The sequence below is a fragment of the Aplysia californica genome, unplaced genomic scaffold, assembly GCF_000002075.1.
Source record: "Aplysia californica isolate F4 #8 unplaced genomic scaffold, AplCal3.0 scaffold00189, whole genome shotgun sequence".
Taxonomy (NCBI): Eukaryota; Metazoa; Mollusca; class Gastropoda; order Aplysiida; family Aplysiidae; genus Aplysia; species Aplysia californica.
The window spans coordinates 625,019-630,660 of NW_004797459.1; positions in this window are offsets into that span (position 1 = coordinate 625,019).

Here is a 5,642-nt window from a genome sequence, read left to right on the forward strand (position 1 = left end):
ACTTTAACCGAATTTATTCATTTTTTCAAAAAAGATGCTTTCGACGCTCTAGATTAAGTGTGTACAATTTCAGATTTCAACAAAAACGAGAAGTTCATGTAAAACGAGTTTAGGTCACACTGGTCGGATTTCAAAAGTCTGAACAGCCATAGTTCTGCATGAACATTGTCAATAGTGGGTGAAGCCACACCGTTTGACCAAACACTCGTACAGCGTCGATTCATGGACAGGACATGCCTTCAGAGACCTTGTTGCGGTAGGTTTTGCCACCCCTGGACGAGGCAGCCCAAGAGTTGTTGAAGGTTTTGTGCAGGAGGGTGGTTGTCCCTTATCCACCGGTCAGTGGGATCCCAAATGTTCTCTCTTGGGTTCAGATCCGGACTACAAGCTGGTCAGTCATTGCGGGTGACAGCTCGCAGCTGCAGGAAGTCCCCCACGATGCCTGTGCGATGTGGCGTGGCGTTGTCGTCCTGCAGTACAGCCTGGGGTCCAACCTGCTGCAGAAGAGGAGCAGAAAGGAGACGTAGGATTTCCTCCCTGTACCTTGCCGCGGTCAAATTGCCCTGTATATGGTACAGGGGGTCTTGGGGTGAGTCGAGAAGCCTCCCCACACCAAAACGGACCCTCCACCGTAGGGCCCACCTGCTGGATGCTCTCAGGGTGGAACAGCTCTCTTTGGCGCCTCCAGACGTTGGCTCGCCTGACTGGATGCAGCAGGTTGAATCTGGATTCGTCCGAGAAGACCACTTGGTCCCACTGACATCGTGTCCACTGTGAATGGCGAGCAGACCACGCCCGGCGAGCTGTTTTGTGGGGCGGCGTGTGCCTTGGGCGCCTGGCAGGGACACGAGAAGCGAACCTGGCTCTGCGGATACGGTTCCTCAGCATCTCCTACCTCTCGTGGACATTGGCTGTCACCCGCAGTTGGTCCCCGATGCCGTTTGCAGTGGTGGTTCGTGACATCACGGCCTGTTTGACGATGAACCGGTCAATGCTGTCCTTGGTCAAACAGGCGGCCCTGGTCGAGGCCTATCCTGGACCCTTCCGGTAGCTTGCCATCGTTCTTGCAACCTTTATATGACTGATGGGGACCCCCCAAGTCGATGTGAAACGACTGGGAACGTGGAGCCATCCTGGAGCCAGGTAAGGGCTTGTCTTCTGTCGACGTCAGGCAGCGAGCGTCGTTGGACCATTGTGTTGTAATGAAACATGGCGGAAAGACGCTGGCTTATTGTAAGTGAGCGATATTCACAGCTAAGACATCTGTTTAGCACGTGCCAAGCTTAGTTTCAGCCGCCAGCCTCTATGTCAAAGTTGCTGAAGTAGTGAAATTTAGCCCATTTTTCATGCTTTTCGGCTGTGTTTCAGAATGCCCTAAACCGTCGCTGTGAAGCTGGTGCGGGCAAATTTGCTGTTCAGGCACACTGTGTCTAGTCGTCAGTGCGTGTGCCAAGTTTGGTTGACTGGTCTTAACGGGTTTGTGAGATATTGAAGTTTAAATTTGACAGGTGAAAACACAAGTTGTTCCTTGACTTTTTTTGGCGAGTTTATTTAGACACGTCGTGTATCCTGAGATCCTCCCGTGACTGATCAGTTATTCTGAGTGGGTGTTTGAAGGGTGCTCAGGTGTGGTTTGCTCCTTATTTCCTTAATACAATCTGTCACTCGTATCTCTCCTCCTACTTTTCTTTTCTTTGTATGTTACTCTCTTGTAACACCTCTAAACTTCGGCATTTATATGTATATGGCTTTACTGTAATGTAAGCGCTGTAAAACTGGCAGTAACCCTAAAATTTGTTCCAAAGTTTGTCGACCTAGTCCGTGAACTGGAACAAATAACAATTGTCCAGGGGTGAGAGCACGTTTCTCGGACGTTCACATGCAACACCGCGTGTCCGCTCTTCTCAGGCTTCTCCGCCTGACGAGGGACCTGTTCTTGTTGATGTAGTAACGTTGCCGTCCCTTGGTGTTCTCCACAGAGAGCTGTGTAAGTGTTTTACGCCCTCCCTCCCCTTTCCAAGAGAAAAAAAATACGAAGGAGCCTGTGGGCCCATTGAGGACTGCAACACGATATTTTGCGGCCCTTACTTGACTCTTGACCTCAAAGTTTTCTGTTAGTTCTGCCCAAAAGTGTTTCTCATGCTTATCCTTTTGTCGGAGTACTGCCCTGGATTATCATATCACTTATGGATTTCCATGGTTCAGGCTCGTGACAGCTTCCGGTGATTCTTGTTGACAAATTTGAAACGTTGTTTCAAAGTTATCAATTTTTGAAAATATTTGAAACTAGTTTTTTTGTATGGAGTACTTGATGTGTTCTAGGCTCACCCAGATTCTAATTAACTGTTAGAAGAATCGTTTCCAGTATCAGCGGTATACTAAAGAAAAAGGTGTGTGTTTTGAAATAGAGATTGCATTTTGATTTCCGGTAAAAACCCATGAAAAGTAAATATATCTTGAAAGCGTACACTGACAGTTCGAAAACGCCTCAGTGCAAGTGTAATCAGCTTTTGCCAGTAATTTTGGAAGTGACTCTCCAACACTGGGCGAGTAGGATACAACACTCTAGCAGACAGACAGACGCACTCAATAGAAGAAAAAAAATCTTCCTCACTTGCGAGTTGAATGCACGTCTTCCTCGTGCGACAGCGATCAGCAATGGGCCTAAAGGTTACACCACAGACGCCGGTATGTCTGAAGATCGTCGACCAGGTACCCGCACAGACTGTCCAGGGGGTGAGACCACGCGCCTCGGACATTGGTATTACAAAACTACATGATCATTCTTTTCAGGCTTCTCTTTTTAGTTGGGGAAGGTGACTCTTGATGTGGTAATATTGCCGTCCGTCGACGCTCTATGTGGGTGGTTGACTGGTGCTTTTGTGTGGTTTACCCTTGCGATGGGTTTGCCCCTTCTTTCCTATAAAACATATATCGTCCTTTCCTGTCATTTTCCTCGTATGTTACTCATTAGTGACATCTCTAATATTCGGCATTTGTATGACCTAATTATGTTGCAAGTGCCGTTAACCTCTTACTAAAACTAAAGCAACTCTCTCCACAAGTACTTTTGGTTTGTTGTAGAGTTTTACTCCCCCCCCCCCACCGATTTGATTAAGATCAATTAGAGGCGGGTTACCAGAACCAACACACACTGTCTGGGACACAGCATCCTAGCAAACAAGAGAAAATAATCGATGGATAAGTTCTCCGCTTGGGAGTCGAATTTTCGTCTTCTACATGCAATGACAAAGAGCCTGTGTATGTTTGGCTGCTTGTGTGTTTGCTCTTTCTTATCAAATATCTGTCCTCTTTGTCGCTCTTCTTTATTTTCTTCGTATGGTACTCTATTATAGTAACACTTCAAGTCTTGGGCGCATAAATAGCCTTATAGTAATTGTGTTGCAAGTGCCGTAAACTTTTGACTAAAACGAAAACTAAAAACAAAGAGCCTAACCGTTACACCATAGACGCCTTTATTTCCAAAGGTCATTGACCCTGTACCCCAGGACAGGCTGTCCAGAGGTGGCAGCACGTTTCCCGGTCGTTCACATGCAACACTACGTGGCCGCTCATTTAAGGCTTCTCCGCCTGGCGGGGGACTGTGGCTCTTGATGTGGTAATGTTGGCATCCGTGGACGCTCTTCACAGCGAGGCTTGGTAACTACACAAAGCCAAAGTCCCGGAAAAGGACAATTCAGGTGCTTTCTATGTAGATGGTCGTAACTCTGTTAGTTGTGCCGAACTCTGGGGGATTGAGATTAGTTATTGCTTTACTTTCCCCTTTGATGTCGAGCTGGCAATCATTATAACGTTTAGTTTTCGGACAGAATCTTTTCATCGCAAACTTTTCGTGTTCGAAAGCGCAGCAAATAAGTCTTCTTTTTTTGTTGTTGTAGATATGACGTTTTGGGAAGAAAGCTAGACAAACAGTGGTCGGCTTTTTTGCAGTCAGGGCAAGTGGAAGTATCAACTCCGTGGTCCATGTTTTGATAGTCTTCGTGACTTCCGCTTTGATCTGCACGCCCTCTTCTATGGTGTTATGCTCTTTACGTGTAATTGCTTTCTTGAAGAGTCTTCACATGCACAAACACATTTCTGATAAAACGATGAAAGGAGACAGAAAGGTTAGCCTGCTTTACTTTAAATATCACAGTGATTACTGGAAGTGTCATCTATGGTTAAGAGGTTGGCGAACAATGACACGCCAGTGCTTACGCTCCATGCCTTAATGTTATCGGCCCACGTCGTTCTTTGTCCACACGTCTTGGCCTTCTGTCACACATCTTACCTGCGAGTATTTCTCTTAACTTTAATAGAAGGCTCACAGATCGGCTTCGGCAGTGGTTTTAGAAGAATTAAAAAAAAACGAGTTGATCTATTTCTTCTTGTTACACGATAAGAACATAACGCGATCGTTATGCCGGTGTCCCCGTGAGCCGTTTGTGAATTTGTGTGTGGTCGGCACGGGCTGTGTGCTGGTTCATTGGGTGCCTGTCAACAAACACGGAGCGGGAGACTCACTGTTGCTCGGACCATGGCGGAGGAGCGTCAATAATGTGTGCAGTCAGCAGAGAGGAGAGGACACTTGGCGGGGGACCGGGGACACCTACCGCAAACAGAAAGATCTATTTGGAAGAGAGAAGCATGATAATGAAATATACAATATAATTGGTTTCTTAAGACTCGTCGAGAGGAATCAGGGGAGGGGGTGGGGATGTGTGGTTAGGTGGTGGCGTTTGTCCGATCCACAATTATTGCGCCAAATATGTTTTGTGGCAACGACAATTTCCCCAGATTTTCCTGAATTTATGCCTGATTGACCATGTGGACTCCAAGCATGTTTGTTTTTCTGGGGCACTGGCAAATGTGATTGTAATCGCTTGCTGGGGGGTGCTTTTTGCTGCTAGGTGGCGTTTACTATACACAACATAGGGATAACAAAAGTCCCCGTTCCAGAGACTTGAAGGTGGTCTGTTGTCAGTCGTGTTTTACACCGGAGTTTGTGGTGTAATGGTTAGGCTCTTCGCCTTATACTCAAAGGAAGTGAGCTCGATTTCCGCGTGGATCAAGTATCTCCGCCTTTATGTTGGGATTAATGCCTGTCCCTTCATATAGCGTGGGTAGTTTGTTTGAATTTTCGCCCCCCCCCCCCCCCGATTTTTCAGGTGTGGCACAACCTGTTACACTCATATCCCATGGAATCTACTAGTCGGATAAATGCCGACTCCTCGTTATACTATTGCATACGACAGCAATACTTCACAATACCTCTTTTATGCACCTAGAGAGAAGCAGAGTTTTGGGTCGACCTCGTTAGCCAACCGTTGGAATAAAATACTCGACATTGCTCTATAAGTCTGTCCTTGAAGATAAGGCACGAGTCATCATTTCTGTCTTGATATTTTTTTTCTCAACACGAGTTCTCATAGAGTGCTCTCTCTCTGTCTCTCTCTGTCTCTCTCTGTCTGTCTGTCTGTCTGTCTGTCTGTCTGTCTGTCTGTCTCTCTCTCTCTCTCTCTCTCTCTCTCTCTCTCTCTCTCTGTCTGTCTGTCTGTCTCTCTCTCTGTCTCTCTGTCTATCTGTCTCTTTCTTTCTCTCTCTCTCTCTTCTTTTCTTTCTCCCTTTCTCCGTCTGTCTTT